Source organism: Camelus bactrianus, chromosome 1 (assembly GCF_048773025.1).
Source record: "Camelus bactrianus isolate YW-2024 breed Bactrian camel chromosome 1, ASM4877302v1, whole genome shotgun sequence".
In the NCBI taxonomy this organism is placed as follows: Eukaryota; Metazoa; Chordata; class Mammalia; order Artiodactyla; family Camelidae; genus Camelus; species Camelus bactrianus.
Genome location: NC_133539.1, coordinates 6,324,483 through 6,348,057, shown reverse-complemented (window position 1 = coordinate 6,348,057; position 23,575 = coordinate 6,324,483). Strand labels below are relative to the sequence as shown.

At 45.0% G+C, this 23,575-nt stretch overlaps 1 protein-coding gene across 17 annotated transcripts in view; it reads left to right on the top strand.

The window, feature by feature from the left end:
- The window catches only part of KCNJ15 (potassium inwardly rectifying channel subfamily J member 15), a 47,213-nt gene that overhangs the window by 12,550 nt on the left and 11,088 nt on the right, over window positions 1-23,575 (top strand). For 4 of the 17 annotated variants that reach the window (XM_074354872.1, XM_074354847.1, XM_074354801.1 and 1 more), the window contains one exon: window positions 14,196-21,726. The exons of 5 other annotated variants lie outside the window; for them this stretch is intronic. The gene's annotated coding sequence lies outside the window, so the exon portion shown is untranslated. Of the gene's footprint in view, window positions 1-8,135; window positions 8,707-8,753; window positions 11,860-14,195; window positions 21,727-23,575 lie in introns of those variants that run through there. 8 more of the 17 variants (XM_074354986.1, XM_074354899.1, XM_045506816.2 and 5 more) reach the window with 8 other exon arrangements.

The window sequence follows — 23,575 nt, the reverse complement described above, 5'->3', positions numbered from 1 at the left end:
ACTAAGAGCGAATCAAACACTGTGTCCCGATTTGAATATCTGTGAGGCACAGGTTCCACCTCTTTCCCCAGTCAGATTACCAGCCCCGGGACAGCTGAGGGCCCAGGGCACGTCACGCTTGACCCAGTGAGAACCAGCTAGCTACCCTAGTCGAGTCCTAGCTTATGCCTTGAGTTAGGTACATTCAACTCACTGTTTGTAGCTCTTGTCTCATGCTAGGCCAGCTTTATTATCTTTTCCAAAAGAAGGAAGCTGAAAACCAGGGAGATTAAATCACTCGTCCAAAGTCACCACCCAATTGCTTTCCATACAACATCTCACTTCATCATCAGGGCGACCCCAGCAGACAGTCGGCAACACGAGCTTTCAGACTTGAAGTAACTTGTCCCCTGCCCGCATCCTAACCAGCAGACCTGAAGTTTGAACCCGAGTCTGTGGGTGGCTCCAACCCTGTACCTTTACACTGTATTACGGCTTCCCTAGCACCCAAATGCTCAAGACAGAGTCGAGCATGGAATAATATTAGATTTACAACAAAACTGAGAGGGAGAGATTTCTCATGCATCGCCCGCTGCCCTTATCAACACCACTCATCAGATGGTACATTTCTTAACCGAGGATGACGACACAGCCTCATCATCCAAGTCCGTCGTTCAGCACAGGGCTCACTCTTGGCGCTGAACGTTCTGTGGGTTTGGACAAACACGTTCTGACACGTATCCACCATGATAACCTCACAGGAGAGGTTTCACTGCCCTAAACACTCTCCACGCCCCCCCTGTTCACCCCTGCCTTCCCTAACCCCTGGCAACCACTGATCTTTTTCTGTCTCCATGGCTTTGCTTTTTCCAGAACTTCATGTAGTTGGAATCACGCAGGAAGCAGCCTTTTCAAACTGGCTTCTTTCACCTCGTGACATACGCTGAAGTTTTCTTCATGTCTTTTCATGACTTGATAGCGCGTTCTCCCTGTAGATTTTTGAGAGGACCAAGGCAAAGCTGGACTCCTTGTTCTTGGCTCTGTAGTAACAGGCTGAAAAGATTTATAAGCGTGTTAACGTTTTAGGGAGAGCATAACTATTTTATCATTCCGGGTCGCCCATACTTCGCCACGTGCCTCATAAAGAATTTGAAATGTGGCAGATACGTCGCTAGCCCGTTTCTTGAATAGCCAAGGGTATTTCTGAGTGACAGCATTGTTCTCATCTTACAGAGCCACGTCCCCTTCACCCAAGTCCACCAGAAAGCACCAGAATCGGCAGGGGTCTCAGCTGCATGGATCCATCTTTCTAAACCTTCTCGATGCAAAGCAGGGTTGGGCATCTTCAAAGACAGGCATTCTTGAAGCCCATATTGGCTTAGAGAAGCTCAGATTTGGAGTTGAGTCTCTCTCCACGTTTTTACTTGAAATTTCGCATCACAGATAGCTAAAGCTTAAGGGTGTTTCAGAGAAGTTAGCACGACCCTCTCTCCCATTACAGATGATGTGACTTGCCCGTGGTTTTGCAGCACGTAGAGGAGCTGGTTCTTCTGAAGGAGCTTGGGACCCCTCACCAGGTCTCCTCCCATCCCAGGTGAAGCCCAAGAGGAAAAGACGAACCCGACCTCAGGGGGAAGCAAAATGATTGAACTGTCTTACAATTTGGAAACAGATGAGAGGCCTGAGTAGGAAGAAATAGGGAATCAGTAAAACATTTGCAAGTTTTAAAAAGACACAGGATTCCAGCTTTTCCTAAACTGTTGACATTTGTCAGTAGTTCCTTCTCTGAGCTCTGTCCTTCCCAAAGAGGGTCCTGTCAGGGAAACCCCTGGGAACCGGGCTCGGTGGCATTTTAGTGCTTTTCCAAGCAGAGGATGGAGAGCCGCGTGCTATTCTGACAGCTTACACTGTGCAACCACCCGAGCTCTGGCTGCCGGACCTGGTCCTTGTTACTCTGTGCAGATAGTCCACATCCTGTCCTGAGCTCATTGTGGGGACAGACTGTGCAGGGAAGAAACGTCTGTAGAAATGCACATGGGGGTCATCACAAGCGAAGGAGCACGAGATCCACCCCGTGTCACAAGAAGTTGCTAGCATGTTCCTGTTTGTCTATAATTATCCACCACAAGGGGCTGCTTACTGACCCGACGTTTTAAATGCAAAGCACACGTCAACACCTTATAATACACTGTAATGGAAAAAAATCAGAAAAAAAAAGAATATAGATACATACATATATATATAACCGAACCACCTTGCTGTACACCTGAAACTAACACAATATTGTAAATCAACTGTACTTCAGCTGAAAACACACACACACACACACACACACACACATACACTCAAAACCTGTGACTTAGTGCCACGGATCAGACCCATGAGAAAGTGTGACGCCCTGGGCAGCTTTGAGAGCTGTTAAAATGCCAGGCTTCACCAGGTAACTTCCCAAGTCCCAGAGCCCATTGGTTAGAATTCAGGCGAGAGAAAGAGCTTCCAGTGTCCCTTAGCACCTCCGAAGAATAAGAAAACACTGTGCTGCCTTCCAGGCCTCTGGGTTGTTCTGCTTAGCACCTTTTGTTGTTGAATAGCTTTAAAAAAATCTGTAGCTACATCAGGTATAATTGCCTTATGATGCAAGGGGACTGTTTTTCATCCATTGAAACCAAGTCTTGTTTGTCATGGAAACCCTCGTGGCTCAAGGGCTCTGTCCTTGGAGGTGGGCAGAGGCTGCTAGCATAGGACGGAGGCCCCTGCTCCAATGCCTGGCTTCTACCTCCGGGGCGGAGGGCATGTTCACGCCCCGCCCAGTCTCTCAGCTGGCACGTGAGCACACAGCCTATAGGTGTGGATTGCACACCAGCCTCCCAGCACCTGGGCTTCCTCCCTGCAGAGCCAGGCCCCCTCATCGCTTCCCCAGGTCCCTGAGATCTTTAGCTGGGCTGGAGCCCCAGCACCTGAATGCCAGGTAAGTCCCTCTGCAACCCGCCCCACCCTCGCCGCCCCGAGCTTCTCACTGATCACCCGGGGTGGTAGAGAAGGAAGGGAAAAATAAAAAGCTCAAAGCTCAAAGGACCAGGGAATTTCCGGAAGGTCCAGCCAAAGTGATTCATCTTGACCTTGGACACGATTTTTTTCCCCTACTCACCACTCTTTTATGTATATATTTATCTTACTGATTTGAAAATTCATACTTTTGAAAATTCCAGTGCTTAACAATGATGAAGCACTAACTACTCTATGAGGCTGCAAATAGAATACAGCATTCACTTCATCAGGAAAACAAGAATGAATACTTGTACCCTGTGCTGTAAAGACTGAGACCTCAGTTTATTTGCATAGACAAAGGCCTTAGTATAAAACTGAAAGGTAGTTAGCTAGCAAAGACTCCTTTTGACAATAGTGGATCAAACAGCTTCTACAAACACGGATCAGCTAATAATCAGATTAAATTTACAAGTAAATAACTTGCAGCCTTAGTGCTGAGCTTTGACCCTTAACGTCCTTGATTTCAATGACGTGTATAAAAATGCAGCTGTTTGAAAAAGGACACACTCTTAGGTTCATTTCTTTCAAAGTCGTGTATATTACTATTTACAAGTCCGTATGGAAAGTGATGAGATTTTAAAAATATTAAATGACTGTAGCTAGCTAGCACCCCAGTGATCTTTACTGATCAGTTTGTCTGAGGCTTTCAGAATCCACCCAAGGCCTGGTTGACTCTTATTCACAATTTTTGAGAGAGATCGTTCTAAATTAATCTAACTCTGATAGACAAGTCCCATTTGTGTGACTTTATTTAATATCCTTACCTACTATTGCCCTAATATTTGAAAAGCTCCTTTTCTCCCTCAATACACTTTGACCATATCTCTCTTTTCTCCCATTATTCACAAAGCAATTTCCCAGGCATGCAAATATTAGACCCCATTCATCAATGTCCTGTCGATGACCTGCCAATTACTCTGCTCAATTGCCCATGACACTTGTGATTTCTCCAACCAGGATTAAGTTGTATGTTTTCATAAGGTGATTTGTTTTAAAACCAGGATGGCCCATAAAACTAAGGGTTTTGCAGGCACAGACTTAACAGTGTCGTGTTTGCTCTGCAGACGCATTTTTGAACGCTAATAGTGAAACATGAGATGTAAACGTGAAGGAAGCAAATTAACTCTCAGGGTTTCACGTGTGCTCTCACGATCAGCACTGACCACGCTGGGAGAGAACTTTGAGGTCATGCTGTCCAACCCTCTCATTTTACAGATGAGGAAAACAGGACTAATTGATAGCTGGCGATACCAAATTATAGCCCTTCTAAAACTCGAGAGCAGAGTTAGCAGGCTTCCTAATGTGCTCAGTTACTAGCTAGATTCCACGAGCTGATGAGTGTGCCGTGACCTTGAGTATTTCCATTCTGCGGTTTTTCAAATGTTCATGTTTCTAATGTGGTATCCGCAATCCCGAGGCCCGGTAACCTCTCACCACTGAGACCTTGCCAGTACCTAACTCGGAGCAGCCCACCTCTTCCACACTCAGCCGTGCTCCTGGGCTGCGAGGCCACGGTGTGTGTGGCCAAAGGTGCCAGTTCCCGCGTGGGGAGCTGACGGGGCCCTTGCGACTGGCTGGTCTCCTTTCTCCGCCTCTTATCACCTCCCCTGCGTGCTTCCTGGGGGCTAGTCCAGGTCGTTCTACGTTTCTCCACCTTGGTCCTCCTACACCAAGGGGTGCTACCGCCAGTCCCCGGACTAAGAAAGAGCACATTTCCTCAAGTTGCATCCTCCACTGCTCAGGACTTTTTAATAAGCTTCTCATCTTCCTCCTTGTTCCCCACACCTGGAGAAGAGGCTTCATGAGGACAAGAATCTTATCTGTGCTCTTGGGTCCCCAGTGTCTAGAAGAGTCTGGAAAAGAGTAAGTGCTTGACATGTACACGTGCAGTGGACGTAACCTGTCCTCTCTCCCTCCTGTCTTAGGGAAGCAGGTGTCCCCCTTCCATTCTAAGACCTCCTACTCCCAGGGCCTCCTTCTTCACCCTCCAATCTCTGACCTCTAGGTCACGCCCTTGTTCTGGAAATCGAGCCTCCTTGGCTGTCCCCTCCAGTGAGTTCACATCGCCGTCCCTGCACTGGCTGCTCGCTTCCGGCCCCTTTGCTGGGAAGTCCTCTCTCTTCCTCTTCAGACGATCCCCGAGATTCTGCCCTCGGCTGCCTTCTTCTCTGGTATTTTCCTCTTTGGCAGATCTCACTGACTCATCGGGGGTCAACTCCTACTTCTTGCGCAGGGACTCCCCATCATCAGCCCCAGGTTCATTTCCTGGAGATGGACCCCTCAGAGCAAACGTGCTTAGAGCCAGCCTCAGCGTGTTGCCTTCAGTGCCCTCTGCTTTTCAGGAAAGGCTTCCTCTTCATCCAGGCACCAAGCCCCAGAGCCCTTTCCGCTCCTGTTCCCCCATCACCACGTCACAGCTAATAGGTGTGTGAGGCTTCCCTGTTGGTAACTCTTGGCAGTGACGCCCCAAGTTCATGTATTCTCACCTGAATTCAGCAGCCTCTGAAATAGCCTCTTTACAGCCACTCTGTCCTCGGTCTGCCCAGCTGGAGGAGCCTGGCGTCTTTCTGCCTGTTGAAAGATTAAATTTCAGTAGGATCTCCATGGCCTCTTAAAATCTCTTGCCCAGGTAGCTTGCAACCTGGCCTCAAATTAACTTTCCACAGGTGCCACAGTGATTCTCAACCATGGATACTCATTAGAAGCAAATGGGGAACTTTGAAAAAGTACCCAAATTCAGTCTTCTACTCAGATGTCTTCCCTGCCACCATGAGACATTCTGATTCAGTTGACCTGGGGTGGAGCTAAGGTTTTAGAGCATTTTAAAATGTCCCCGGGTGTTCCTTATATGCAGCCATAGTTGAAAATCGTTGCTATACCCTTTGGTCCAATCAAATGCGGGTACTTAGGAAAGTACTTTACCAGCACCCCACACTTTGCCTGGTCAGATCCCCCGGAGGGCAATTCTCTTTGCTCTATTTTTCTTCCTACCAAAAATGCGTGAAGAAGTCTGTGATTCTTCCAGTTGGAAAGAATCAATCCTATTCCTGGGATGCCTCGGTATGTTTCCATATTTTACAGCCGTCCATGCCAGCTGGGAAGGCTCTGTGCTAGGCAAGGACAGCACAGACTGCTAGAACAAGACAAGGTTCCTGTCTTCACACAGATGGGCATCTTGTGGGATGAAAGAAACACATAAAACAACAAATACCATCAGTTTTATGACAGAAATATGGAAGAGTCCATGGGATGGTGTGTAGGCATAAAAGACTATTCTTGGTGTAGTCACAATTTATGTCATCGGTACATGTTTGAGGGCCAGGACCATGCGTCATTCACCATTATGTATTTCAAGGACCACATTTTTCTTGCAATAGTGTTAAATGTTTGCTGAATCAGTGGCAGAGTGAGTGAGTGAGTGATATACTGGTGATTAGGAGTCACTGGGGAATAGTGGCATCTTCAAGGAGACAGTGCCATAGTTCAGTGCCCGGCCAGGGTGGAGCTTGTTCCCTGGAGTTCAAAGACTCACATCACCATTGTCAGTCCTAAGCTATGTGTGAGTTTTACAAGTTCCCTCAACTGTCCATTCCACAGCTTATTTTAAACAGTAACAAGAATAGCATATTAGAAACTGGGTTCCATCTCTCATGACTAGATGGTGGTAATGGTCTGTCCAAAACAATACTTGGCCCCTTTGATTTTAATAAGCAGATCCTAGAGATCCACTGTGATGATTTGATGGCTGATGAGAAGAACTGGGGGGGGGGGTTTAGAAGACATACCTGCCCCCTCTACAGATCCATGAGCCTTCCCTTCTTCCTTCTCGACCTTGCCATGGTCTTCAAGTTGAGTCTTTGGGCCTCTTAACGATGTTGTTGAAAAAGCTGCTTAAAATGGCCACCAAATGAATGAAGACAAATAGGACCCTGCAATAACGTCCAGGCTGGTGGAAGGGAGGGGGTGGGAGGAGTGCAGAACTAAACAAGTGACGAACCAAAGCACATGTGAAAGTAATTGTGCTTCTCCAGTGGAAACCTCTAATCCTTGAAGTAATTAATCATCCTCCAAGAAGTGAGGGAGAAGTCGGGGAGAAAGCTGATCTGAACATCTGTGTACTCTTTGAGGACACTAGTAAACCACAGCCTAAGAGTCATCAACTGAGTGAGCTGAAAGCATTTGTCCCGCTTCCGGGAACATCTGAGTCAGGACAGATAAAAGGAAGTGTTTCTTAATCCAGAGGATCTGAACACTGTGGCAACTCATTTCCCACAGAAATAGAACAATGTGCCCATATAAATCATGTCAAAGAAGCCATTTAGAAAACTTCACATGTAACAATAAATGCATTGAAAATGCTCACATGTTTTGGGCCATCTCTTTGACATTTATTCATTCTTTAATTTATGGATTGATTATTAATCCTTTCGTTGATTCATTCCTTGACTCATTTACAGAGTCATGAGTCACTGAAACTCTTCTTGTTTGAGCAATTACCACATGCCAGGGGCTGTTACTATGGGTACAAAGAGGGACATGACCCAGTCCCTGCCCTCAAAGGACTTGCCATCTAGAGGGGGAGACAGACGCATGAAGACAAGATCGTGCTAACTGTGGTGAGTGCATTGACACTACACTTTTAACAGTAAACGAGAGGGAGGATCTTAAATGCACATGCAGGGGAGAGTGAGCCAGGGAAAAACCACAGGGACAGTGGCGGGGCCTGGTACTCGGGTGGACTTTTCAGGCAGGGGGAGCACTGGGAGGAAACATAGGAAAGTGTGGGGGCAGCGTGCAGTGTGCAGAGATGTGAAAGCAGCTCATTGTTGTGGAAGCGTGGATGATGGATGGAATATCCAGAGATGTGACCAGAATGGCGGCCGGAAGACTTGGACACTGGGTGAACAGTTTAGATCTTATCATGTGAGGTCTGAAGAACAATTTGAGGGCTGACACAGGAAACTGACACAGACAAGTTCTAGGCTTTGGAAGGTTATATTTGCAGTTAGATTGGCTCTGAAAGGGAGTCAGAGAGGAGAGAGGTCAGGAGGGATGAGGGGTGCAGTGAGCAGGGGGCAGCCATGGAAGGGCTGAGAAGCGGGGGGTGGGAACACAAGTCATTCGGGGGTTAAACCTGAGCACCGTGTGGCTGTGGTCGCGAAGGAAGGAGGAAGGGAAGCAGACCCCAGCATCTGGGCTGGGTGACTGAGGAGCCGCTCACAGAGATAAACAACACAGGGCGAGGAGCAGTACGGGTGAGGGCTGCAGGCGGCGCAGCACGATGTCCTTCCAGCGAGCAGGGACTCTGCAGGCACGATACCCGCCGAGTCCTCCGTCGGTAAACAGCTGTGTGTGTGATCGCGGACTGAGACGAAGTGACCTTGCCTCCGCTTAGCTCTTCAGTACCATCAATACGCAGGAGCACATTGTTTTCCTGGAGACTCCAGTCTGTTTTTCCAGAACTGGAAGAGTCCCAGCTCCCTTTGCGTCCATTCATTCATTCACTTATTCACGCATTCACAGACATTGAGCCTCTTCCAGAACCCGGGCGGCGGCACATACAAGGCGCAGACAAGATAAGATGTGGTAGCTCCCATTCCAGTGGGAGGCAGCGGGCTGTGATGGACAACGAGCTGATCTGGAATCAGGATCTAATATGGTCACCACAGCTGACTGATGGTATGACCTCAGGCAAACTCTCCAACTTATCTGAGCCTCCATTTACTTATTTTTACCAAAGTTTTCCCAGAGTTGCTCTGAAATCTGGAGTCATAGTATCCGAACAGCCAGCATGGTGCTGATCACATATATTCTCCACTCACAATAGCTGTTAGTCTGATAATTGTTAAGGCAATTAAGGATATACAAGTAAACTGGTAATTCTGCTACACTGAGATAAATATTCTGGGAGACAGAAGCACAGGGGAGCACGCAGGGAGAGCTTCCAGCCCATGAGAACAGGTAGAGAAAGAACCTACCTAGAATGGGCCACATCTCAAAAGACAGAGATGAGGAAGCTGGTGAAGAGGAAGAGGACCTTCCAGCACAGCCTGGCATGTTTCAATGCACTGAATCAATCAATAGAGGACCAACACACTTGGGCCACTGCACCTCATTCAGCAGGTAGCAGGCTACAGAGGCTCATGCCAAGGCCAAAAGGTAGGTGGGGCCAGTTCCTGAAGGTCCCACATGCCGTGTTCAGGAGGTGAGGTCAGGAGCTGAGGCTTTGGTTTGTACGTAGTGGGGTCCCGGGGCTGGGCAGCTGAGCCATGCTTTACAGACATCACTGAGGCTGCAGGGCGAGGGGTGCTTTAGAGGGAGGATGACTTGCTGCAGTCACCGAAGCGAGCACATGCATCTAAGCCAAGTCAGTGGTAGTGGGAAGGGAGAGGGGCCCGCTTTAAGGGATATTGAGGTAAACTAGGGGTATTCAGTATCTTTCAGTGCCTGAGGGTCAACAGGAGGAGGACAGTTGACCTGGGCAGTGGATAATGAAGCAAAGCTGTGGGCCATCAAATGGGACACCATAAACCATTCATTGGCTTTACTGATGTTCTTGCAGTGACGAGAGAGTCCTGGGGTGGAGATGTAAGCTCTAGGCTTCCTGAACAATAAAGATAACATCTCAAGTCCTGGGAGTGGGTACAGGAGTGTGTGTAATGAGAAGAAGATAGTTTGGAGTATGGGGACTTGGGAAAAGTACCATTTAAAAAACTGGCAGAAGAGGAGGTGTCTAAAATAAGACTGAGAAAGGACCAGAAAAGTAGGGAGAAGTTGGGAGAAGACTGGAGCACAGTCTGAAATGAAGGGTCAAGGAAGTGATGGGTGCAATGTGCGCACTGGCTAAGCTGTTAGTGACTCTGATGGGTGGTGGCAGAGGACTTACTCCCACAGCTAGAAGAGCCATCTCAAAGCCACCAAAGTAATGGAGGCAAAGTGTCATATCTTTCCTCCTTAAGGATCCTCTCCACCCTCATCAATTCAGTTCCCCGAAGCTTAGCTTCACGATACCAGGCATCCTCCTTAGCCAGACACCTTGTCTCTCCCCACATCCAAAGACAGGTGTTTTGGTCTCTCTCGTCTCATGACTTTAATTACCAATGATCAAAAGGAAACAAAAGATGGCACACAGAACAAACAAGAGAGCCATGCCCAGACCTTTCAACCAGGGTCCCATTTCCAATTTAACCCCCTGAAAATGGAATATCTCAGCTGAAAATAGGGCTGAAGACAGATCCAAGATACTCCACTAAGAATTGGCCAACCAGGTCTACATTCAGAGGCGAACTCATTTCAAGTGGCCAATTCAAAGGCCCCTTGGTACTTCCTCTTCCATTCTCTTGTCTCCACTGTCATTGTTAATCTTGACCGTGTGCTCTTAGGTGTCCAGGAGGCTGGAGGCTGTGTCCTGTTGGGCTGCGTTATGTTTGTGTGGGTGACGGACCTAGATTCAGAGGAAGCGTCTTTCCAATTCCGTTATCTGTCCCTTTTTGTTGACACCAGTTACACAGTATGAAAGATGTGAGATATTTGAAAACATGCTTGCAAGCACCATCGCATAGTAAACCAGCGCAGTCGTTAAGCTAAGGCGTATGGTTCAAATAGGGTCAAAGCAGTCTTTTCAAAGTTGTATGAAACACACAAACAGGAATTGCTGGGTAGACTTTGTGAATTAAGAGAATCATTTTATTATTATTATTTGTCGATATTGTGTGTGTATGTGAGTGTAAATATTCACTCACAAATAGTCATTGGGGGCTGTATGTGTGTGTGGTTTTCTTTCTTCTCTTCCTTTGGACAGAGAGCATTTGTAACTCACCGACTTCCAACATCAGGGTCGCACTGGGGTGAGGGTGTGTAGTCAGCCCTTATTACTCAGAAACTCCTGACCCCACTCCTCCACTTAACATTAGCGCCAGAGGATCTTTGACCATCAGGAGTGGTCAAGACCTTGGTTTCTAGCTATGCTTCTCGTAAAGGAAGTTTCCAGATACAAGCCAAACACTGGCGAAGATTGCTGACTGCAGTACTGTTTTGTAATACTGCTTGGTGATTTGTAAGCAGTGCTTCTTTTTTAAGTGAAGTCAACCAGTGACCTTGAACTTTCTCCTATAGGTAAAGCCATATGCCCAGCAGGTTCTTGAGAGGACCTAGTTTCTCACCTAGCTTTGGACTAGCTTCTCTCCTTGATCTAGAATATCACATCCCATATCTTTAAAGGAGCTGCATTAGTTACTAAATCTGGATGGGTTTGAGGTCACTGGAAGGGCATCTCTGCCCACCCTGCTCCTTCCCCAAACATTAAGGCCCTACCATGTAGCAGGCCTTGTGTTGGCATTAGGGTTAAAAGACAAACTGATTGCCCCCCACCCCCAACAGAGCTTGGTTTAAGGGGAAAAAGAAGCTTCAAAACAGATCATTCCAGCAACATGTAAGTGTTATCATGAGGTGTGGACAACTTGCAGAAGGCAGAAGAGCAGAGCAAGAGGAACTCTCCCTGGAGGTTGGAAGAGGGGACATTTGAATTGGGCCTCAAGGGATAAATAGGAGTTTACCAAGCACAGGGCACAGAGAAGTAATTTGGGGTAAAGGGACCTGCCTAAGTGAAGACACTGGGCCAGAAACCTGCTTTATCAGCATTCCTCTGGGGTGAAGTACAAACTTCTAACTCAGTCCATTAAGTAAAATCATTTAAATTGACACGAAATAACAACTCTGAACGCGTACTAAACACTAGGCTCTTGGATTGGTACAACCGAAACATCTCTGAGACTAAATTATTTCATACGGTTTGGACTCGACAGTGTGTGGAAAGTTTCTCGGTAGAACACAGTAAGTGCTTCTCATTTACAGTAAAATCTGGAATGTTTGGGAATGATCTGTGCTAGGGAAATTGAATTTTCAGATTAACTGCATAAAAATGGAAAATCTGGTTAAAAGGAAAAAAGAACTTCCTAATTTTATTTTCCTTTGAAGAGATAACTGCTGTTAATCTTTTAGAGACATTTCATTTGAATCTTATCTAAAAAGAAAAAAGCAGAACAGTGACTCCACCTCTTCAGATTTATTGAATGCCTTTTTTAAAAATTTAATGTGTTTGCCGTGACTTTTAAAGACGACATGCTATTTCAGCTAATAAATATTTTATAAATTTAAAATCATTTATATATTATTGGCAATCCAGGTTGGTTTGGCTGTTTTAATATTATAGCCAATGTAGAGAACACTCTTGGACGTAATTCTGAGGCACATTTCTTATTAATTCTTAGACTTGGTAAATTTATTTATTATAAATAAATAGTTTTAAGTTGGGGGTATGCATTGTCAAATTGCTGCCAAAAAAGTTATGCCAAATGACTCTACCCGAGGTCACGGACGAAGCCATTCGTCTCTGTGTGCTTGTGGATACAGAGTGTTGACGTGTCTTTCAAAACCTTGGGTTATTTGATCAGTGAAATCAGTGTGTCTTGCCCCCCTGGCTCCTTCTTGCTCTCCCTGGCCCCGGGGCTGCCCCAGACTCAGTCTGGGACTGCTGCTCCCACACCCTATGTCTAGAAGAACCTCATCCACTTACCTGCTTCGAATTCCACAGTAACGGTGTCCCTCCTGCCCAGGTTTCTCTTTTGAACATCAGGCCCATCCACACAAACTCCCGTCTGCATCTCTGCTTAGGTGTGACCCAGCAGCCCCAAGCCCCTCCCGCAAACCTCCCCACCCGAGGCTGGACCCCCCCTTCCGTATTATGTACCAGAGTGAGCTCCAGACTGATAAAATACCAAAACATTCAAACAACACGGGTATCTAATAACACATGAGTGATTTTTAAATTACAGAGGAAGATCTGATGTCCCCTGAGTCACAATACCCACATCCCATCCACCTCTTTTTCATGCCAGAAAGTCAGGAGTCCTCTTGGAGACCTGTCTGTACCCCCATCCTCGTCCTAAACCACCTGTCAGAGATGCCTATTGGTTCCATCAGGAGCATGTAACCCAGAGCCCCCACTTCTCTCCGTCAGCTGGCACTATCCTTGTCCATGCATATGGGCAGTTTTAGCTCAGATTACTGAAAGCACCAAAAAACCAGACTTCAGCATCCACGCTTGCCTCTTGCCAATCCACTCCCCAGGTCATGTCACCAGTGATGGCTTTAAAAAGCAAGTCTGATCCTATCTCTTCCTTGGTGGAAACCCTGAGATGCTTCTTGTTCATCTAGGATGAAGGCCACGGTCTTCAAAGGGCCCACCCACTGAGCCCTGCACGGCAGGGCTCAGCCCAATGCTCCTGCTTCACCCCGCTCCACCCTCCCCTTCTCAGCACCCTTCCTCACTTCCTGGAAGGTGCAAGCTCCAGGCGTTTACAAATGCCCTGTGGCCCTCGGCCCACCTCCCTCCCAGCCTGCCTCCTCATCTGCCAAGTACTCCTCCTCCTTTGTCCTCACCTTCATGCCACCTCCCCAGGGAAGCCCTCCTGGACCTCCAGGCTAGGACATATTATACACCCCATGCTCTAGTCCCTCATCCATCCTTCACTTTCTCCCTAGTTTTCCCCACAAATGTCTTGAAATAACTCACCTAATGATTCATTTAATACCTCCCTTCCCTGCTCTGTTGTGAACTCCATGAAAGCACAGATCAAGTCAGTCTTCTTCCCTGTTGGATCTCCAGAGGCCTGCACAGTGTTTGGCACATAGCAAGTGCTCAAGAAATTGGTGTACAAAGGATCAAAAAAATATGGAAATAGTTTCAAGTATTTTTACCTTTTAAGTTTTTTTTAAATTGTATATTTATAAATGTTACTGTTCAGGTGACAAGGATTCTTATTGACCTGAGAATTTTTTGTTATTGTGGTCAATGTAATTTCCTTTGGGTAAGTCTTATTTTGTGTGTTTTGTTTATTGGAAACTTACAATGATAACAGCTAACTCTTACACAATAGTAAGAGTGAACAGGCAGAGTTTCATGGCACTTTTTGTATTTTAACCTCGCACAGTCCTATCACAAATGGGCATGATTATTAAGGCTAGTCTGCAGATGCAGAAACTGAATCTCAGAGGGGTTAAGTAAGTTGTTCAAAGTCACACAGCAACTTTTAACAGAAGCAGGGCCCTGTCCTCTTAACCTTTACACGACGCTGCCTCTGAAGAAGTGCTTTTTTTTTTTTTTTAAGTACAGAGGAGGTAATATTCAACCTGACCTTTGAAGCAAGAGGGAGTTCACGGAGCAGCAAAGCTCAGGACGAGCCCCTGAGGAAGGAGCTGCTGCCCATTCATGGAGCCAAGGACGCGTTGAGCTGTCGGGAAAGGGCAAGTTCACACCCAGACCAAGTCCTGCAGGCACCAAGATGAAGAGGGAGGCAGAGCCAGGGCTTAGGAGAGCCTGTTGCTTTGCAAAGGTGTTTGGGATTTATCCCGTCAGCCGTGGAGGCTGCTGGAGGATTTGTGAACTGTCCGAATTACTACCCTTTAGATGAGTAAGCTTTCTTTGCTTCTGGGTTAGAGTTATGATGAAATCACGGGAATCTAAAGTTGCATGCAACTGAATAGCATATTAACTGTGAAAATCCAGCTTCCGAGTTCTGAGAAACGCAGCACGTGAATTGCATATCTCCCCGAGCAGCAGTTCCTCCTCTGTTTCCCTGTGAGAAGCTGTACCATTACTTCCAGGGTGGGAGGTGCTGGAACGTCTCCCTGCTGGTATTGTCGCTGCTCAGATTACTTGCTAACCAACCAGATGGTGGTCACCGCCACCACTAGTGCGTGCAGGGATGTCTTACTGGAAAAGGAGTCAACTGTTAAGTGTCCCAACTCTTCTTCCACAAGAAAACAGCATCTATTTGAGAGGCTAATTGTTTACCATGGCAAGAGTGTTGGTAGGGAAATCAATTAAGGATTCAGTAGTTGGGCCTGATTTCTGTGACATAATCAGATTTGCTGCGTGGGGAAGCCTCACTCACAGCAAGGGTTACATCCAGGTCCATGGAGCCTGGAGAGATTAGAGGCAGAATTCAGGAGTGACCATGACCTAGGATGGTGGGGAGGGGTGGAGGGAGGTGGGGGAAGAGGAACAGTTTATTCTCAATCACCTCTAACTAAAAGTTAGGCTTTTTGTTTTACTATGAATATATCACATACCACAATCATTTCAGCCCCGGTTGTGACTTTGTCATAGTGGAAAGCCCAGTGTTTCAACATGCAGTGGCTTCAGAGACCTTTTTTTTTTTTTTAACTTTTTTTTTGTTGTTGAGTTATAGTCATTTTACAATGCTGTGTCAAATTCCAGTGTAGAGCACAATTTTTCAGTTATACATGAACATACATATATTCATTGTCACATTTTTTTCGCCGTGAGCTACCATCCAGAGATCTTGAAATAACATTTCTGCTCACTACTCCTTCAAAAAGCGAGTTCTTATTAACTAAAACTTGAAAAAGAAGTACCATTTTGTTTTTAAAATATTGTAATGAGTGCATTTGAATATTTTTGTCTCTGCAATCATATTTATTTTATTTGTATCTATTGAAACACGTTTAAACACTCATAAATCTTACCTGTCTGCCAAAAAGGACAATAACACAAAAATGATTAAGAATCCCCGAGCTAAAATATTAAGAATGAGCCTAGACTTACTAGACTTCCTGACACTTTCCAGTGCAACATGAGTGAAAAAGCTGCACTCCCATTGCACAATGGTTAGATTTATTTCCTGGATTCCTAGTACTGGGGAAATCTGGGTTGCTGTTCTTCTAAGAAAATTCTCTGTACGTTAAAACCAGTCTTTGAAATTTTTGACCTTCTGAGCTACTCTTGAGCATAGATTTGCTCCTCCTTGGGAATGCCAGATTTAGCAAATAAAAATATGGGGTGCCTTTGTACTATATCCACATAGTACCTACGTATGGATTTCAAATAAATAATGAATAATTTTGAGTATAAGTATATATCAAGTCCTGTATGAGTCATACTTAAACTAAAAATTACTTGTTGTCACTTGAAATTCAGTTTTGACTCAGCGTCATGTATTTTACCTGGCAACCCTAAAAACACCAAAACTGAGCTAATGTCCCCAACTAATTAACTACAGGTGGTTAGAATGTGATTTCTTATACTGGAGATTAGTTAACTGCCAAAGGTCTCAGACATTGATTAAATGTGAAGGTATTTTGAAATTTGAAATTTTCATATTATCACACAATGATCACAAACACCTGTGTTTTCAACTTTGGGACAAGCAGAAATATTACCAGTCCTTAATGTAAATTGACCGCAATCCAAGAATTTTGGTATTAACGGTGTCCCCCTGAGATCCCGTGATACCCAGTTTCTATATCAGAGAAATGTGGTCGAAGTTTAGACTGATAGTGAAACTGAATTTCAAAACCTTTTGACACCCATCCCATTGTTGAATAACTTGGTTCCCATAAAGTGAAAGTCATAATTTCCTCTGTCTGGGATGAGATTCTAATCTTGAAAATGAGGAGCCTAGAAATCACCAAGGGGAAGAATTTTACCCTCATCCAGGTGAATCACACCCAAGCCCATGAATCACCAGTTGATAGAAACCAAATTTATCTTAAATAGAAGAAAAAGTATTCAGCATGAAGCCAGAAAAATAAACCAGGCTGTAATTGGTACGTATATTTATAAAGTGATACTCTTTCTATATTCCTATGCCTTCATCTTAGGAAAAAAATGTAATAAATGTGAGGCAGAAAAGGGCTGATGTGAGTGCTCACAGGTCGTGGGTTCAATGTCTTAGTGAGGAATTTATTTAGTGGGAAATCAATCTAAATGTTGCAAATTATATAACAATGTATTGTAAAAATGTGGTGATCTAGTCTCAAGCAACTTTTTAAGTACAGAGATGGGGGTTTGAGAAAACAAACTTTCCTGCTTGCTTTCTTTTTTTTCTTCTTCTTCTTTTAATGTTCTGACTGTGCCCAGTTTGAAGTTTCATTAAGTAGAATACACAAACGCTTATTTTTCGACAAGTACCATCTGCAGAACCAGATGCCTTCCATTCCGACTTACTCCGGGCTCCGGGTTCCGACCAGACCAACCCAATGGCTCTGCGTTTTCATCTCTTTATCTGAACGGGGCCATCGGAGGGGCGGGGGGCATCTTCTCTGTTTTATATTTGAACGAACCCAGACAAGAAGAGTCAGTAAGATTCCATGAGCTAGTTAAATCTCTTCCCTGAAGAGAAAACTGGGGGCAGTGCGTTAGGGAGGCTAACGCAATACAATACGCCTTGTTTTTTTTTCTCCCCAGACATAAATTTTCCTGTTTTTCCAGTCATCTTACAACAATGCATGTCCAAGCCACGTTGTGATTAGAGGGGAGAATATGCTTATTACCCGAGTTCGTCACATGTTGGAGCACAGAGAGACCGAGGGTGGTAAACCAGAGGAAATTTCCATTTGCTTTTTAGCTGTTGCACATTCTTACTCTATAGGAAAGTTAGCTGTTATTAAGTAATAACGTTCAGCTGAAGCTGGTCACTCATAACAACAGACAGATGGATAATGTTTTATTTGGGTTAGCCAGCTCGCTCCCAAATAAAGGGCCTGAAATTAAACTGTCTTTACAAAAATATTCAGCAAATGATACCTTTCTCCAGAGTTCAGATTCTTCGCCATGGCAAATGGAAAATGAGTCTCCTGGTGAACCCTGTATCTGTTTAAACTTGTCTTTGCCAAGAGAAAGGTTGATGTTCTCCGGAAAGTAAAAAAAAAAAAATTTTTAAGATTCTGCATTGAGGAGTAAAGGGTATCACTATGCAAACCGCATTTAGAGGTGGAAAAGGATTTTTTAGTTACTTATGGAATTTGATACAATAATAATGGAATGGAAACATAGGGGAAAAGGCTAAATATTCGACCACAGAGGCAAATTGGATCATCTGATGCTCACATGCAATGTAAAAATGTGGGATTTGTCTTGGAAGAAGTACTTGTTGCTTTTCCAGTGTATAATAAAGCAAAAGATAGACCTTGCTGGTTCTCTGAGCCATCACTGACAACCTCTAGCCACATAATCCTTTCAGAATTTGGATGTTCTAATTTAAGACACTCCTGATGCAGCGGCTGGAGTATGGTACCTGAGAGCGGGCATTTCTGGTGAACATCGCTAAGCAATTTTGATGCCGTGGTCCTCCCTGTCTCTGCTGCCCTGTCTTCAGGGTCCAGCGAGATACATAGCTCATCTCAAGATATTTCCTGACCACAAAGAGAGAAAGAGACCTGCCCAACAAGTGGACTAAGACTCACAAAGGCTTGTTTCCAGCCCTGCTCCTGCCACTGGCTCAGTGGCCTTGAGCAAATTACTCAAACTTTCTTGACCCTCTTTTTTCTCCAGATGTAAAGTTCTAGGTTTAAGCCCGATGAGCCCGCCCCGGAGTGCTCCCAGGTGTCGGGTAAATGCCAGATTTACCGAGTTAAGCGTGCTTCTCTGCCATAGAACTTCTCAGACCCCGTGATGGGCTAGCGTGCAGTGTGAGTCTCCAGTGGGTGGAGACAGCGGGTTGTTTGGAGGTTCGGTAGGCAAAGCTTCCCCAAATTGCCTGACCACAAATTGCTTCATTTGTGGAACATCTGTAACCACACTGGAGGCTGAGCAAGAAGACCGCTAAAGTCCTTCTGGCTTCAGCTCTCTTGGCTCTAAAAGCCGGGGTCTTTCCTCGGGCCTCTGACGTTCTCAGCCAGTGAATCCTGAAATCCACTCTGGGATGATACCCACTGCCCAGAGAAGAACGCTTTTAAACTAATTGCTTTCCTTTGCCCAGAAATTCTCATTCCCTCCCCCTCCCCCACCCCAAGACAGTTCACCTGAACTGCGATTCTCCTGGGACACTCTTCCCAGGTAGCTGGAAACTCACCCAGTGGCTGCCATCTTTGTATATTTAACCCCGTTGACTTGCTCTTCCTTGTCACACCAAGGGATCCATTCCTTTGTTTGAAAGCAATGAGACTGAACTTTCAGGTAACCCAGTTGGCATGCTTGTGAATTTCCCACACGCTCCGTGTAACTCTAAGTGGTGAACAGCGTGGACGATGCTCTCAGAGTGTGGTCTCAAGACCTGCAGCGTCAGCATCACTTGGGGACTTACTAGAAGTGCAGATTCCTGGGCTCTGTTCTAGACGCACTGAATCAGAGACCCTGGGTGGGGCCATGTGTGTCTCAAGACTTCCAAATATTCTGACACTCACTGACGTTGGAGAACTTGCGTTGTAGAGGTGAGAAGCAAGGACTACAGACTCAAACAGACCTTATGGCGCATCAGTTTCCTTACTTGGAATACAGGAATAATAGTAGTAACTCCTCTTTCGGAATCAAAGTGAGAGTTAAGTTAACATACAGCACCTCGTATAAGGTCTGACACAGGATAAGCGATAAATACATTACAGCTATTTATTCCATAGGGGCTACTAACACGTAATGAGCAGGAAACCTGTTCTATGCTGCATTGCACCATGTCATTGGAAGAGATGCTCCCCATGAGTTAGTTTTGAGGACAGAGGTGCACAGGGATGGGGGCAGACAGATCTGGTTTGCCAGCGAGGTCCTCCGTGTACTAACTTTACAAACATGGGTAACTTACCTAGTCTAAGCTTAGTTTCCTCACTCAGAAAGCCAAGAAGTTACTTTCTTCACAAGGTAAAGAGAAGGGTTAAATAAAATACCCTCTGTAATTGCTTTGAAAGGTGCCTGGTCCCTTTGAAGTACCCCCATCCCAAATGAAGGTTATCAGTGACAATGACGTCATCGACATTCGCCTGGTGTGTTTGCCATCACAGGTCATGAGGCCACCAGATCCTTAACCAAGGACTTCTTGCTCCACAGAAGTAAGAGTGACAGAATCTGAGGTCCTTAAATCTTGCCCTGCAAAGTTATCATGATAAATGTAAGGACTAATTTAGAAGTAAGTCCATGAGAAGAATTACTCACCTTTTCTATGCTGTTCTGAGGGATCAGGCAAGTCTTTCTTCCCACTGAAATCTTGTTAGATTTGTATTTCTTGTTCTATTCAGGGTTTAGCCGTAGACCAACATTTGCAGTTTACATTAAGAGATATTTCAAAACTTTGCAGATTTTCTTTAAATACAGTAGCTTTTTTTAACTTATTTTTTTATTGAAATGTAGTTGATTTAGAATGTCAGTTTCAATGTACAGCAAAGCGATATATATATATAGAGAGATAGATATATATATAACTGTATATATACACACATTTATATTTTTTCAGTTTCTCTTCCATTATGGCACATTACAAGAAGTTGAATATAGTTCCCTGTGCTATACAGTGGGTCCTTGTTGTTTATCTATTTTATATACAGTAATGTAAATACAGTACCTTTGAGATCAAGCAGGTAATCCTAACATACAAAAGGATGTAGTAAAACCATCCCTGCAGTCAGACTTTCACTAGGTTTTGCCTCGTAACAAACAATTCCAAGAATTCAACATGGCAACAAGGGTTTTTTCCCTCACCCGTGTTACAAGTCAGCTTTGGCTCAGCTGTAGCTTAGCTCCAAGTGTCTCCCTCCTCCCACCATCCAAAGGAAGGAACAGCCCTATCTAGCCTCACCCGAGATCAGTGGCAGAATCGAGCCATTCTCACACCTTTGTGCAGGTGAGGCTTGAGTTACTGCGGCTCACACTTCATTGGCTGAAGCAGTCACATGACCGCATCTGACACAAAAGGGTGGAAACATACTCCCTGGCAGGGACAAGCCCAGGGAAGGATTCTTTTGGAGGGATCCAGCAGAGAAGGGGCAGCTAGCAAGTGGAAGCAACAGCCAACCACAACAACCACAAATGACCACGGCTCTACCAACGGGGTTCCAAGTTCATATCTTCAAAACATTAGGAAAGAGGACACTAGGCTGTGAACTGGCCCGACTTGACTGGTGCTTCCCGTCAGAGCCTCTCATTTCTCAAGGGGAAGAATATCCCAATCCACAGCCTCCCAGAAGCTGCCCCTCCTTCTAGCCATCCTCAGCCCTCAGTGACCTGAGACATAACGTGGGTTTGCAGATGGAAAGAGTGATTTCTCCAGCAGATAAAACCAAAGGGCCACCCTTTGGAATCCACTGAGAGTCAGCCTTGGCCACCTTGTTCTCCTCCAGTGAACATGGCTGCTTCTGAGGCCGCCTGGGCAAAGCCGTTGTGTCCTCAGCTGACACTGATGGAGTCAAGAACTGGATTAAGAACAGGGAACACAGCCGTTGAAGCGAATCCGAGACTGCTATGAAGAGCGAGGTGGAGGATGGCGCAAGGCCAAAGCCAAAGGCCCCGGCGCGTGTGCGTGTGGCCCCAGTCACAGGATCCAAAGGAAGGAGAGCTAAGCCTCACTGAGTTTATTTTCCATCATTTTTCAACCTTTTGAGTTCAGTCAACCCCAAATACATTCTTGTCAAGCACTTTTTTCTACTTAATGTTTAAACCCGTGTACCCTTCAAGCGAAATGTCATCCAGGTACTTTGGATTTGCAGCAAAGAGAGAGATCATCAGTAAAACCTGTTTTGTCAGAAATATTTGACATCCAAGAAAGCTTTTCAAGCGACTTTTCTTACAAACAGGAAGCTGTTTGGCCAGAGCTTTAAAGTCAGAGTCCCTCACGTTCTAATTTTAGTCTGGAAGCCCAGAGTTGTGGTTGGATTTGGGTTTCGTTCGTCCAGGCCTCACTGCTCCATTTGAAGGTACGTGGAATGACATCACCTGGGGCCTGGTTGAGAAACTCCAGGTTTGGGGAGCTGCTGCCCCCCACTTTTTAAAATTATTTTTCTATGTGTTAGCCCACCATGGAACACACAAGATTTTCCAAGGACATGCAAACTGAAAACTTCTCTAATTTGACTCAACAGAGCTCTTAAGTTTTTAGAAGTTCTCAGTATTGTACTAACTAGAGGGAAAGAAAATATTCTTAAGTCATACATTTTTTTTTTTAGTAACCAAGCATCATATGGAAGTTAGCTGGATTATCTCAATGTTGAGAGTTAGATACCCTATAAACACAGGTTGGCTAGTAAAAGTGGGTAAAAGTCTATTGTGAAACTAAAGATTCGTCTGTGCTTAATTTTGGCTAATATTTCCACTAGAATTATTTATATTATTTTATAATATAGACTCAGTATCATATAAATAATGTATCATAATATCTATATATTTACTGTGAATGTTATATAACATAAATTTTATAATATATAATGTTTACATATCTTATAACATAATATTTCTATGACATTTATATAATACATATAAATAATATGTTACAGTTTTGATCAGATTCACCATATATTGCTGCTTTAAAAAGTTAATGCTTATTGTATATTGACTGAAACATTATGCTGTAGATCAGAAGCTGATACAGCATTGTAAACTGACTATATTTCAATTGAAAAAAAGAAAAAAAAAATTGAAAAAAAGAATAAGGAGACCTATCAGTGGAGATATCTGTAGTCTTAACTCCTCATCGAAAGGTTTAATGTTTGCACATAAGTGCAAACATGGACACGATCTTTTATTGTTAAGTTTTCATAAAGTATTTTTCAGTGAGTCTCCATTAAACCAATTCATTTTTGATAAATATTACAGCAGGTAATTACATACTTTGTATCTACTGAAGAAAAATTAGTACTTAGTCTTCGGCCACTGTCATTGGCAGTCATTTACCTAGAAGGATGGTGGAGACCAGATGTTTCTGAAAAGTAATACACAGATGTTCTCCATGTCTACTTGCAACAGTGTTATTTTCCAGTGCTAAGGGGAGGTGAGAGAGCAGGACATTCATCAAGCAAGAACAGCTGCTAAGCTGCTGATATGATCCGACATCAGCATCGCAGCATGGTGGTTCTCAGTGTGTGTTCCTGGCGCAGGGGCATCACCTGGGAACTTTCTGGACATGCACGTTTTTGGGCTCCACCCCAAACCTACTGAGTCAGACACTCCAAGCCTTCCAGGTGGTTCTGACGCAGCTTGAGTTTGAGCATCTTGGTCAGGGCGGTGGAGAGCGTGGGCACGGGGGTTCTCAGGGACACCACTGCCACGCGCCCACTGTTGAGAACTTGGGTGGGTCATGTCATCTCTCTGTGGCTCCGTTTCCTCCTCACGGGGACGATGATGAGATGATGGTACTGGTCTCTCAGGGCTGGCGGGAGAGCTCATGGCGTTCACACGTGGAAAGCACGTGGAAGACTGGCTTGTGCGCGGTGCTCTCGGGTTACCTGTGTGTGGTGATGAAGATTGTCACTAGTGACCTGAAGCTTCATGATTCTTCTCACTAATCTGAATCTATTTTCTTACTGTCGTTGTTATTTATTCGGATCCTTCCCGCTTCAGAGCATTTCTGGCTCTATCCTGACTCTGTTCTTGCTTATTATTTGCACATAGATTTCTCCTAACTGGCCAGGGGCTCTCTGGCCATTTATGGGCTGATTCCCTCTGACAAGGCAGTGCGCTCCAGCTCGCAGCGGCTGATTTCTTTGACCTCCGTTCTCCTTTCTTGGACAGAACTTTTCCCTCCTGAGGATGGTGATGGGAACTCCCTTT